Here is a 14950-nt window from a genome sequence, read left to right on the forward strand (position 1 = left end):
GGCAATACCGGACCTCAATTTTCTTTATTCCATACTTTTTATTCTGTTACTGACATCTTTCCCCATCTATAGATTCATGCATTTTTAAGATTCAACTAGCATATTCCCCGATGAAGAACCCACAAGTCCAAAATGCTTTGGGAATATAATTTGGATATCTACATTGGTCCTTGCAAGATATCGTAAACTACAATAGTAATTCAAGATGGGATTTGAGAAAATGACGACGATAAAGCACAATATGGGTTTATTAAGATATTGCAGATTGCCCATTCAGGAAAAGAAAGAACAAGTCGTAGAGATTCATGTCTAAGCACCGGCCTGCTTATATGAAAAAGGGCATAGAGGATCTGTGTCCCTCAGTGTGGACAGCATACTTTCAAAAACTGCATCCAAGGACTGAGGATACTCCAGGGTGGCACCTAGAAAATCTGAATGAAATTAGAATACAGTTCTTGAATGTTTTTGTCCTAAGTAGGGACAGCCTAATGAAAGCTGTTCCTTTGGGTATGTAAGCGGCCACCAAGCACAACATAGCAGTAAAAGTGGCAGACCCTCTTTCTTAGCCTGGTACCTGCAGGTAACAGTTTTCCCATGCTAGTCCCTGCCAGTTGCTCCTTTAACTGGTGCACATACTATGCACCGTGCCATACTGGGACATTGCATGATGAGCTTGAGGCATTGATAAGCTGCGAGTGTGCTATGGCAGTGTTTGGGCCACCTATAACCCCATTCGATCAAGTCAAATATAAGAATGACATCACCACATCACTTCTCAGTGATAGGTTGGCACAACACACGTGCTGGCACACCAAACAGACTTATTAGTTGTCTGATCCCAGGATACAGGCGAGTGACAAAGCTCGCCCCCACGACTGGCCCTTTCAGGATTCATGTTTCAAGAAAACAATTTCGCCTGAATATTCTCAAAATAGATTCAAATTGTACTCACTTGCCTAATTTGGCACCTCCCTGCCACACGTTGCTTGGTATCTTTACAGATGATGTATCAAACAGGAAGTCCTGTAGCCATCACTACAAACAGTCCGACTATTGTGCCAGGTCGGTCAGGGCCCGATTTGTGCTGTTTCCCCAAGATAGAGTCCTCGACTCATGAATAATAAGTCATACTGCGTGAGATGCTGCCACTCCACGCCCTAGTATAATATTCTGGACTGCTCCATATATTGCAGCAGCCCACCAAGAGTACCGCCACCCCTGCTTATCCCGGAGAATACCTAATAACAGGTAAAAGAATAGTGTACATTTATCGTTTTCCCAAATTCAGTGGCTGACCCCGAACTGCTAGTCAAGCTAAATATCCAGGGCCTGAGATTAAGTTACGGGCCGAACTTTGTATTGGATTCTGCCTCTGACACCATGTCTACTTCTTTTAAAGAGATACTTTTATTTTCCACTGACTCCAGCCCCCCACCGACTTCATGTGCCTGACAGATGGAGGTATATGACCTAGCTCTCCAGTGGTCCTCGTTTATTTGCTCTTCTGGTGCTGTGGCATCCAGATGTAAGGTAGACCTGTCACAGGCAGCCCATCCGAGTTGTATACAGCCAATGCAACGTTGTTAGTTTCACTTCCATTTATTTGGGATATCTGGTGTTTGAATTTAAAAATTAAGGGCCATACGTACGAACACATTTTCCCATAGACACAGAATGGATAAAATCATTTGATACATTTGGTCCTTAGTCCCCACTTCAGTCACACCTATTTGTCAATGAATTGAAAGGTACTCACGAAATAGTAGCATCCGGCTAATCCACCGAATAAATTACTGAAGTATGTTTCAACCCACTTTGGCCAGCTATGTTAGGCTACCTTGGCAACAGAAGTATGGAGCAAGATGGCACCTTTTAGCCCCGCATGTTCAGTGTGGTCTCAGTCTCCCACTGCCCTGCTCTTGTAATAGCGGTGGATAAGGCCACAAATTTGGCTGAAGAAGACTCCTCCCTATGCGGACCTTGGTACCACTACACCTTGTGCACTAGTGGTAGCTTCACTCATGGTGATCACACTTGCTGCCCACTCAGAGGAAATTTGGCTAAATGCTGAACTCTATACTGGGTATAATCCACTTAGAGTTCCCACTTCTCTGCTTCAAAATGTTAGGGTCATTGTATGCCTCATCTCGGCTGCCATGATTGAAGGGTTAATAGCGCTCGAACAAAAGATAGCAAACCCTTCTACTTGCCACCTGTGTCCGCATGTTCAGATGCCTGGTTATTTCACCATGAGTGAGGACCTCCCTTTGCATAGGCTAATTTAAAAAGAAGCGGAAGGTCTAAACCTACTACTGGCCTTCTGCTCAATAGACCCCCCCCCCCAACCCTCCCCAGGCATCTCCTGTGGTTAAGCTGAATGAAGGCAGCCGAGGGACAAATGTTGGAGAATAGAAACGACAAGAGCTCCACTGGATAATACCTGTTGTCTCCTGCTACCTAACCTTTCCTTGCTGATTTTAAGTAAGTGATATCAATTCATGTCACTTTCAATCATGTCATTCATCAAATCCTCTTGAACAACCTCATATTGGACCATGCACCTGACCTTATAGTTAAAAAAAAAATTGAACCAATAAGATTCAGCATGAGTCTAGGACCTTAACTACTAGGACTGTTGAAGCTAAAAAATGCAGGGTGGCCCTACTGGGTTATATTTCGTAGTCTGGAGATTTGTGCGCGCCACCCAAATAGCTATCCATCCAGTGCCCGAAGCGTGCAGAAAGAGGATTCTATTCTCCCTACTAGGTCTTGCTTAGCCCCAAATCGCAAATGCACCAAATATTCCCACCAAATACTTGTACTGGAATTACCCAGTTTCGCAAAGCAGCCCCCAGCCACAGGATAGGTGTGCCTGGCTGTGTCCTCTGTTGGAGTCGTGTGGCCAAAGAACAAAGAGGCCGCTCGCTTGGGTCTAAGGCATTTTAAGCCCCGTTGTGGCACCCACAATGACGTCACATGTTGCCTTTACGAATTTGGGGCCAAGGATGCTCTCTCCCACCCTGCAAGAACTGGCCAACTGGTAGAGAGATTTGCCTCAACCCTAGTGACCTAGGTCACCACCACCCAACCTCCCACTCCGGCCAGTGGAGTGACTAAAGGCGATCCCTCGCTAGGTGCTGGGGTCGCTGTCTAAAAAACATATGGATTTCAGTGAAGAGTGTTTTGTAGGAGGTAAGAAGGTGGCTGAGATGCAGTCTAGAGACATTTTTGCAAACATACGTTTTAAAGGTGCATTATGATGCAGTATTCTTAAACATAATATATGGGTACATTGTGTCACGTTTTGCTCAATTAAGGAGTTATTCAGAATAGACCATTAATAAATCACAACGATTTTAGGATGATCAAAACTTGCCTCCTACTGTCTTACACAATTAAAAGGTGCACACGGGCGGCTTATTTTAATATTTGTAATTTCTGGAAAGGAGATATTTTTACATTGATGGATTTTGTGTGTCTCATTCTTTCATCCTCCATAGGACCCGATCAGGAGAGTGACAAATATTTGTTAGAAAATGGCTTCCGTTTAAGCCACATAATGCAGACATAAATATGCTTGACAAGCAAACGTGCCGTGGTTTGTTAAAAGTTGTTCTCCTGACTCTCATTAATTACCAATGACCTTCCATGGCATTTGAAAAACAGCTAATGCTGTGGGAAAAGAAAACTTATTAAAAGGCTTCATTGTTTTCCATTATATTTCTTATCTGCCTCCAGGTCTGGGGAGCTGCACCGACTGCACCACCCCTAATTCCAGCGCCCCTGGCTGGTTATGTGGTGGGATGTTTCCTTAAAAAATGATAAAAAATGAGTTTGGCCAAGAAGGGCATTCACCGCCAGCCTGATTTTCGTCAGTCTGGTGGAAAACTATTCTAGGTGAAACATTCGCCATAAAAGAATAGATAAAAAATATTCATGAAGAACAGTTTTTTCAGGTTGTTTTCTTCTACAGATAACAATACATTTATTTCGAACATAAAGTAACAGGGGACCGATTTAGTAAATGATAACTGTCAGTTAATGACTGTCATAATTAGTGCACTGCCTCTCACACCTCCTTGTTCAGCACTGTGCTAGGCACTGCACCCCAAGTGAAGATTAATCACTCATCCACGATACCAAAACTTTTCGCATGTAACATCACAACATATGTAATGCACTGTCAACCACGTCCATCTCCCATGATGTAGCATCAAACCCATATGAGAATACGGGGTAGAAAAAGCTGTACATATGTGTTTATATGGTGCAGAACATTGCCTCTCAAATATACCATTGCCTTGGGAGAATGGGATGATTGTAGAACTGGAGCATTGGACACTTACGAAGGGTACAGAGCCCATCAGATTAAAAAAGCTTTGAAGTGTGGGAGAAGGCCCGCACCTGAAGGGGGCTCGAGGGGCCAAAGCGGAAACCCCTCCAACGCTCTCAAGAAAAGCTCACCAAAAGGGGTGCGCAGACTAAGAGGAGACCAGAAGTGGTCTCCCCCCCCCCCCCATTCCTTCACTAGCCCCTTCTCCACCCTCCGAGCCCTCGGTGCAGGGTGGAAGGGGGGCAATAAACAAGGATGGCCCAATGGGCGCCAAAGTATCTTTTGAAGTTTCCTCACCGTGCCCCAAGGGCATAGGTGGGGGCTTACAAGGGGACTGCCTGGCCCGAAACCCCTCTTTCTTACCTGAGCGGCCAGGCAGCAACGCAAAGAGGACACCCACCCACCCACACCAAACACAAGATACCCAGGATGTTGCAGGCTGGGTCAAAGGGTTGCAGCAGAAAGGAGCATTAATGAACAAGAAAGGCCACACCCAACACAGCAGGGTGGCAGGGCTACTTACCTTGGGATGCCTCACAGCAGAGTAAGGCAGTCAGGGGAGGTACATGAAACACAGTACTCACAGCCCGGGTCTGCCGGAGGGCTGGAGACAAGGAGCGAGTTAAGCCTAAAAGAAAATGAGTACCCTCTTACACAAAAAAGGAATAATGTCAATGCCAAGGGGCAAGATACCCAAAGGACTAAACGCTTGATTGATTTATGGCAAATTGATTGATTGGCATATGATATGCAGATATCGGCAATTTATGGGGTTATTAATATGTCAAAAGTGATTTATGACCAAACTGTACAAAATGTAAACAATGAACTCATGGGCTTTCAACCTCATGTATGATGACATGATTTATGGCAACTCATGGCCTAATATTTGCATGCCTGTGATATGGCACAATGATTTATAGCCCTCATAAAAGTAAGGGCAAATATGCTGTTAATCAATATTAATAAACTGCGGCCAACATCTCCCAAATCAAGAAACTGATTCATGTACTATAGTGAGTATTTTCGGGAATGGGCAGTTTAGGTTGGTTTTAAGAGAAGAACCATGTGTTCCACAGCACAAACTTCCCAAGACTCTCCGGTGCAGTTTGCTTGCGCCCTTTCTGCTTCCATCCTGGGTCGCAATGAGCGAGGCACTCAATTAGCTATCGTGTTCATGCTTGTAAAACAGATTGCATTCTTACAAAATCTGCATATAGAGTGTGCTTGTTAAGCCCAGGGGAGAGTGCGAGATAAGCAAATGGAATGTTTTAGAAACATTACACAGGAGTCTCAGAGGCCGCGTGGGGCTGAGTCACGAGCTGATTCCGTTAAACGCTATTATAGTGACAGCATTGCTGTCTCTGTGAATTTTGGCTCAGATGAGTGACTTTGCACTTTTTCTATTTCAAATGGCTTTCCAATTCAGTGCATACCATAATAGCTGACGGCTGATGCGCCCGCTCTTTAGCTCAGATCTTTTCCAGCTCTCAGCTGCAACAAAGAAGTAGAAAACTGTAGCATCCACCCTTTATGAAATACTGGCCCATTTAACCTCGTATTACAGCCACTTGAGGGGCACCTGAACTCAGGAGGCCTTCTATTTACGCATGATGCGGCTAATATGGGACAATATGCAAGTCAAATAAAAGATCGAAAAGTTGGCACACAGGACTAATTTTAAAGCCATGATATGAAACCTAAAATCTGCCCAGATGTTACTAAATGACTAGGAGAGCCTACCAAAAGTAGTTTGTTTGTGCCTTTAAAGAACTTCTTTCCTTAGCAATGGTACACAAGTCTCAATCACTGGTTCTCCTCAAGGAGCATGCATCCCCACCTGCAGGTTATTATCCAAACTGTTACTCACCAAAAACCTGTTCTATGATTGTCTCTTTTCCAGTGTAATCATGTTTTTATGCCAACATTTAATCTCATCTTCCCATGATCAAGAACATTGCAACCTTTGTCTTCAGCCATACGTTTATCATTTTCAGTCTAGTAAATATGCTTAGAGAGAAAAATGATTTGGCATTTCCTACTAAATCAGTGTCACTATCAGGACAACCAGCTTTAATTAAGCTTGCCATGTTCTCTTCACTCCACAAATCTGTTGAGAACACACAAAATTAAACCCAATACATTTTCAGACTGTAACAAAAGAACACAAATAGACTGGAAACTGTAGACTGGCTTTGAAGATGGCAAATTAAATTATATATAGAGATTTAAGAGTAGTGGGGACTTAAGAGTAGAGTTTGTTTCTCATAATTTGATTCCCACATTGTTTCTCTTAATTTTCTTTCTTCTGGTACTTTCTCAAGGCATAATGTTTTTATGAAATGTATATTCTATGATGTTTGTTATCAGCACCATAGAACATCATATACTCAAAGGTGAAGTCATCCAAGCATCTAGGACAAATAATACCTCTTGTCAGCCTGTATTCCCAGCTCTCCAGTGACATGGCCATGAGGTGATTAAAAGTATTGCCAGATTCCAATTTCTGGCGTGCGGTAGAAATGAGTTAATCCCAGGCAGCAGTAGATTTTAATTCATGACACCGCTTACGACTACTACAACCATTTCATTTAATCAATTTAGCACAACTATGTTATTAGTGGCAGGTTACCAACCATGTGCAGTTCAGTTTTTGCCAATCCCCAAAGAGGCCAGCCTAGGCCAACCTCAACAAAGAATAGTCCAAGAAGAACTGAATAATGAGAAGGCTTGGGAAAAGATTAAAAGAATGTGGAATAACTGTCCAAAAGAAGGTTTGAAAATGAAGAAATGAACATGAAAGAACTGAACAAAGTTGATTTGAATAAAGGAGGGCTAAACACGGAACAATATTATAAGGAACAATTTTACAAAGAAAATCTGACCAATGGAGAATATAACAAGGAACACTACACAGTGAAGATGTGAGGAAAATCATTTCTTTAGCATGATCCACTCTATATTTAACAACAAAAGGGTCACACATTCATGTGAAACTCATTTATCATATTTTATAAAAGGATCAGGCAAACAATTATTTTGCCAAAGATTAAATCAGAGAAAATGTGTTTCTTTGAACAGTTTATGAATCTGTAGACAAAAATCTGTCATGCCACCAGTGCTTGATATATACATGAATATTTATTGAACATTTCCACCAAAATCCAGTTAAGATAGAGCATTTTAGAGGAAAGTGTTCCCCAAGTGCAAAAGAAAACACCAAAAAGGCAAAACTCAAGACAATTCAATATTATTTAGGACATTGAATGAAAAGTGCATAAGTGTACTCAAAGACAGCCGTCTTGAAGTGTGTACATTAACAAATATATTATAATAAGCACAGAAATAAGGCACGAGGTCTGTCTTGTTGGATGTCAATGACGTTTCGACCCTTGTTATGGATGTTAGGGTCTCATCAGGACAAAAAATAACCTGGCGAATGGTCGTAATACAGGGACTGCAGCTGCATCATGTCATTATGACCATAGGTTAGAGAATCAAAATTCGAGAATTAGAATCCAACTCTGTGCTTTAATGGATGGTTGGATACAACGTGTAATTAAAACAATTTTGATGCAACTCCAAAAGAGATCTGGCACATTCAAGGATAAGGATTTCCCTGGCCACACAGTCGCCGGTTCTCCCAGTCTGAGAACAAGCAAAGCTTTATATTCAGCTTCAGACAGATGAGCTTTCGTTAAAGACGTATACCTTTTTGTTTCTAAATTACTATGACTGCCACAAATGTAATTCAGATGTCTCTGCACAGGTGCTCCACACAGCTGTCAAGTGTACAGATACGGGAAGCGCTAGTGGATGATAGATTATTCAACTGCTTTTAAAATTAGTATAACTGATAAAGAAAAGACAACTAAAGAATAACTGATCAAAGGCTTCCCAGATAAAAATGGAACAATAGATATGGAAGGAATTAACACTGCTTAGAATGCTACAAGGAAGAATAGGTCTAGGAAACCCCAAAGAAGTATGAGCTGCGCAATAAGTATAAGAATAGAACAAAAAGCAATCAATTAAACAAGGGATATCTACACAAGGAAAGTTTCAGCATAGAATAGGTAGAGAATGAATGACTACTTATAGAAAAAAAGGAATAATAAGGGGCTGGAGAATGGAGGAAAAATTAGTTAATGATGACAGAAAATTGACAGCATGGAAAATCAGTGACTGAAAAATTAAGGTTTAAGTTAAACAGGGCTGCAAAAGAAGATCTGAACATGGAAGAACTTAACATGGAAGGGATGAAAAGTAAGATTTAGACAAAAAGGGAGTAACGTAATCAACGTGTAATCATTGTCATTTTTTCCAAACAGGCATCAATGAGAATTCCTCTAAATTAGCTTTAAATTAGGAAAATGCATCTGTATCCCCTCGTGGCATAGTTAAATATAAATGTAGGCTTAGGAGAACACCAGTGTCCAGAACTAAGTGGTAATTTAACACATTTAGAAATGATACAATTGTAGAAATTAATTTACTGAACATAATTCCAAATTCAGTCATATTAATGGCCATAACAGCCGCACATATGTACTTCACCCATGACAAAATAACAACACCACAAGATCTTTTAATTTTTCCTTTTGCTGAATGTTTGCTGCTAATAATTCTAATATTTTAATTGATAATAATAGGGAAATGCCAAAAACGAACCTTTTGTACGTAAATGAGACATATTGTACCCCCTCCAATTTCAAAGACATCTTTTTCAACTTTGCACATCAGCATGATCCGATCTCACAACTAAAGATCATCAGGTCTAAACATGTGTTATCCCAGTTGACTCTGTAATACATTTTTCATGTTGTTAAATAAGTGAGAGAGTTCTGCAGGAGAGATAGTCAGGCAGAATTCTGCAGAAGATGCAGCATTGCTTTACCCTCTGTCTTTTATCAGTAATTCCCGTATTTTCTATACAACTAGCTTATTCAATAAAATGCATCAATATGTTGGCCAAAATATTTGATGATTCGATGAAAGTGTAAAAAGTTTATTCGTCAGAGATCTGTATCTGACAAAAGAAGATTCCATATTAAACAAATGATTGATTGTGTTTATTTCACCCCTGCCATTACACTGTCGTTTAGAAAATATATGTCATGATCATGACCAGATATTTTCTTAAATATACTGTACACATTCTCACTGAATGGCATATTTCCAATAATCTTGTCTAATGTTGTGTCTCTTACAAATGATTACATCTCAGTAATGGGAATTTCCCGGTCCAGCTGCTCAATTACACATTGAAACATAGATTCCTCTCTGCCTGCCCTGATTGTGAGAAATATCTAAATACACGTTTTTATATATGAACTGGCCCCATCACATCGTGTAGAAAAGTACTAACCTCTGATTTTGTTGGTGAATTCAATAATGGCTTGATAACTTGAATCAAATAACATTCTAGAGAGGGACAGTGGTCCTGCCAATTAAACATTAGTCTTAACGGTGAATGAAAAGTTTTTGAAAGAAAGTAAAACTGCCAGAATCTGCGTATTTCTGCTTTCCACTGATAGGACACTTCTCATATTTGCACATCAATCTAAGAGTCCTGTACCTCAAGCACAACCATAAACCACAAAGTGGAAGGTGCTGGCTGTGCTACGGTTCCTGTTTGATGACGTCAGTTTTTCTGACTGGTCAAAAAATTTAACAATTCTGATTGGGAGAATGGTGGCCATTCTGATTGACTACTGTGCCAGGCTGATCAGTCATTCTGTCTGGGTATATTTCTACCCAGCAAATTGTATTTCTGTGTTAAGCCCATTCAGTCTCCCTCCTTAAAAGCTATTCAGGATAGCTGAGGTAGCCCGCAGTTTGCGGGAAAGCTTTGCAATGAAGTAAGACATCAGTTGTCCTGTGTGAGCCAAGTGAACACCCGGGAAATACAAATTCTGCAGCAAACTTGTGTTTGCCATGTGCCGACCACTTTCTGATCTTATAAGTGGATTCCCAAAACTCCCAGGCTCACCCGGCAATCCACGGTTAAGAAAATGTAACTTCTACACCCATACCTTTTTTCCTTGTCTAATCTGTTTCACCTCCTTTCCGCTATTAAATCCCATGAGTCACATGGAGATATGGAAGTTTTCTTTTTGTGTCCATTTTACTTTATATCTTTCACCTTTTGTTCCACCAGGTACTATATTTATAGTCCAAATACATCTTATACCGATATCTGCATCTACATATCCAGTGCCCCCTCATACCAGATTTCATTGTGTTTTTGTTAAATTCACAAAAGAGTTTGAAGGTTCAGATATATGCAATATCTGTTTGTTCTACATCTACATATGGAAGAGTGTGCATGTTTACAAGGACATGCACATTTAAACACAAATGAAGTCGTATTCTTTAATGTCGATGTTTTACCTACTGGAAGATTTGCCAGTGAAAAATCTTTCAACCTTTCCTTTATTGAACACTTGTGTTACCATGTACCTCATTTTGTGTACGGAAGTCAACCCCTGTGCAGGAAGTGAACTTTGTAGATACCTTAAAACAGCAGACTTGCAAAGTCAAAGTCCGTGTTCTCTTCCTTCTGAAAAGTAAAAAGACTGATTAAGAGCTCAGTGAGGGCGCAGTACATGCCCAATGCTCAAATGGCTGAAAGATTGACTTGCACGCTTGGAGCAGTAAGGCTCTCTTGCTTCAGGCCACCATCAGATCCATATCATACCCACACCACCGGATGCCCAGCAAAAGCTCCAATAATCCATTTTTAAGAAACAACCTCAGAATGGTGACATCATGTCGTGTTCTAGTAAGGGCCAACCGTATTGCCAAGAAATGTGCAGAAAACCCACTGCAACCAGACCTGGCCATGCCTTGTCAAGCCTCATCTTTTGCTCTTTATGGGCTGATGACGTCAACATCTTACCTGACTTCTATGAGAGAAGAGAGGGTTAAGATCCAGGAAAGGTGGGAGTACCTTAAAATATGGAGGTGTTTATTGGTTGGCCTAAGGGTGCCTGTCTCTAACTATCCACGCATTCCGTAAGTAATTCTTAGACGAGAAAGACTAATAGAAGTGTGTTATGTCTGGCAAAATTCGTCAGTGGAATAGGGTTTCAGAGGGGGGATGTATTTTAACTCGAACAAAGCATTTCATTGTGTGCAGTATTTGGGATTTGCTAATAAAAGTCTCAATTGGATAGTGTAGAAGGATATCAAGTGACCCAGAGGGCTTGCTCTTTCCTGTTAAGTGAACTCCAGCAGCGTCTCGTGCTGATATCTCAGACTGGTTGAAGGGAACTTAGACTCCATCTGGAGTGTTTCATATAATCAGAATTTCCCTGATAGTGAATTTTACCTCCAGGCTGCCATCTGGCTTCCTTTTGGTAACTCTTACTGGTCGGTAGACAATCACAGAAATGATGTTATGCAGGGTAGGCCAACACAAGTCAAGCCAAAAAGGCCCCAAATTCCCACAGCAGTTTATTTCTAAAGGGTTGTCCGCATTAAAATAGAAGAATCGCATAGCACAGTTTTTTTTCAAAATGCACCCCTTGCTTTATATGATTTTTATTGCCTCCTGTGAATAGATAACCACGGGCTGTAAGAGTTCTACTGTTTTCTATCTTGTCTGTTATAAATCTGTATTTACCTCTATGCTTGCATTTCTCTTCCTTGCAGCTCTCTGATTATTCACACAATCTAAAAGTACTTTATTTCGATTTCTCCTCATTGCATTTTTGTTATTGCACCGCGTCCGCGCAGCCTGTGTGCGCTGAATAATACATGGTCACAAAATTTGGGATTTGTCGGTTTGGACCAAGGTTGGTCAATTAATCGCCAGGGGTTTGAGTGTTGACAAATTTTATTCCCTGGCCCCGAAAAGTAAGATCTTGTCAGGTATTCAGGATACCCAAACTGAATATGCATGAGGACAATTTACATATTAATTAATTTACATGGAAAATATTTGCATGTTAATCACTATGGAAATGCTACTGGACTTTACTATTAGGTCATTCGCCTTGCCCAGCCCTAGTTTTACCTACGTTTGAAAGAGCATGTGACCTGATTTACCTCGGATCGCAGGTACCAGTGGGCTTTGTGAACTGGTTGTACCGAAAGTGACTTACCCCTACACTGGCTTCCAAAAGTGACAAATTGTTTATTACATTCGTTTGCAGAACGCTGAGAGACAAGAGTGGATACCAAGCTATTGCTTCATCACACAGGTGTAGAAAGGCCAAGAGCTTGTCAGGTGAAGGAGGACAGCGGGGCAGCTGTCAAAGAGGGATGCCAGTCTAAGATAGTTCGGGTTGCATTTTACACTTAAGTTTAAAGTGTGCATGTCACTTTGGCCGGATGTCTTCCGACGGCCAGCCAGACATGCGCACTTTAAACTTAAGTGCCCACCACTTCTCCATGCTGCCTCTGAGAAGCAATGGTCCCACCCTGATGCTCAGCAGTAGTGAAAAATAAAATGCTAATTAATTAACTTTATGACCATTTTATTTGTGGGCTCTGCAGCATTTTATTCAGTGAGGCTACGCTCCTCGGCCCTAATAGAGAAGCTGCGGTTGTCTAGACAAACAAAAGTAACAAATAAAGTGGTTCCTTCTGTCAAGGGACGTCTAGTGCCAAGCCAACAATGTACTGATCTATTAATACAGCTGACGAAGAACACAAATTGCTGTCTGTACACTATATATTCTTTAAAGTATTTTACGCGACATTGTATGCTAGATGCTTGACTATTAACTTTTTTTTCCATGTGGCCTGCCTTATCTGACATTTCCTAAGAATTAGTGTTAATAATGAACCGAGATCACGTGAGGCTAAAGCGGCGTTGCACGAGGGACTGGACAGCTCTGGCAGTCCAAGAAGAGGTTTCCTCTCTGCAAACATAAAGAGACATATCACAGTTTCTAAACATAGGTTAATCTGCACGTTCGAAGGTAGCAAATCAGGGCTCCGGCGTCTTGCCCAGCACAGAGAGCAGCTCTCAGACACCATAGGCTGAAGGGCGACCCCCAGCACTGAGTATCCTTGTCTTGAAATGGGCAGCCATCCCCGCCCTCACCTGCACAAGAGAACACATCACTGAGAATTGGCGGGAGGGAGTTGAGATGTGGTGGGGCGGGGCGGGAACTGCTCAAGCTTGCATGACCCCCGTCCTCAGCACCCAGCCACGTGCCAGGGCTTGCATGCCTGCGAATAGTCTTCCTGTTTTTCAATAATCTGTGGCTGCTTTCTGTCTGATGCTTTTATTGTGTATCACAGTCTCTGCTATGCTTTTTCTTTTCTCCGTCTTTGCCACCTTCCTCTTGTGGATGCATGCTTTCGCCAGTTCAAAAAAAGGAAAAGAAAATTCCTTTCTGACACGGACAATTCCAGCCTGGAAACCCCCCACAGACCCCAATTAGTGAGTAACAATCTGTGTCTGTGTTGACTTCCGTTATACAGGTCTTATAATGTGGCCACGATCACCCCCCCCCCCCCCCTGTCAGGCATTATAAACCTGTATAAAGAGCCCCAGAGCCAAAATAACCCGTGTCTTCTTTTCTGAGGTAGGGTAAGAGTGTCCCCCCAGGTTGGTACTTGCATTGTTATCCCTTGGTATATATGCATGAGATGTGAATCTCATGGGTAGTTTTTTGGAAACGTAAAGAAACGGATCTTCACTTACTCTCCTGTCCTGTCCAAGCCCAACCTGGCCCCTCCTACCTTATGCCAAAATGCTCCTTCTTAACCCCTTGTCTTCCCTTGTGTTCACCAACCAGCGAAGCATCCCCACAAAAAAAAAACCCTTAGGAATCGCAAGATTCAGGACCAGTGCCCTTCTGGTACTCCGCTACCTACGCTGTGCCCTCCCCTGTCCCACCACCTCTGCCCCTTGTAGTGAATGTCACATGCACAGAGTCCCTGGACTCTAGTGCACATGTTCTATGTAACCAGAGTAATTGTCTGTACTGTCTCAGTTAACACTCCAGCTCTGAAACACTCATTTGTGTAACCAGGCACCGCTCTGATATTATATTATATGCCATTCGATGTATCCCCTGTGCAACTTTTCTGGCCAACCATTGATATAAATAAAAAATGCAAGATAGAAGGTGATTCTTGAAGGTTTTTGTTGCCTGGCATCAAAGCCTAGCGTGTATGGATGGCTGGAGCGTCATAGCTTGGAGGGTTGCCATAGTGTTAAGAAGTGCTTAGCTAGCAGTCCTCACCGCAGTTCCTGCAATGCTTAGAATATGAGGATTAGTTCTGTGTCTTATGCACAATGCACTTATTTATTTTTGTATCTTCACTTACGTGTGTTGTTTAAGACAGGGTAACATTGCCAACTTACTTCAAGATACGTACGTTCATAAGATAAAAATACGTAACCCTCGTTACACTGAGCCGATGTCTAACTCACTTGGCCTCCTTGTTGAGCAGTATCAGTTTCCAAGCAGTGAAAGGGAATAGCCAATGAGCAGTCATCTCGTGCCCCTGGTAGGTTTCCTGCCGATGCCTGACCTGAGTAGGGATCTCAGAGTCTATTCTTACCTCACAGTTTGCCGCATTTCCCCGGGTGAGAAAATCATCCCGAATGAAGAAGAGGCGGGGCACTTTCATTTGAGGATTCCTCTTGCAATG

The 14950-nt window shown here is 41.9% G+C and overlaps 1 protein-coding gene across 1 annotated transcript in view; it reads left to right on the plus strand.

Annotated features, from left to right (window-relative positions):
- Positions 1 to 14950, plus strand: part of LOC138285590 (potassium voltage-gated channel subfamily H member 8-like) — a 1338351-nt gene that overhangs the window by 805357 nt on the left and 518044 nt on the right. The gene's annotated exons all lie outside the window — the stretch shown is intronic.

The sequence above is a fragment of the Pleurodeles waltl genome, chromosome 3_1 (genome assembly GCF_031143425.1).
Source record: "Pleurodeles waltl isolate 20211129_DDA chromosome 3_1, aPleWal1.hap1.20221129, whole genome shotgun sequence".
NCBI lineage: Eukaryota > Metazoa > Chordata > Amphibia > Caudata > Salamandridae > Pleurodeles > Pleurodeles waltl.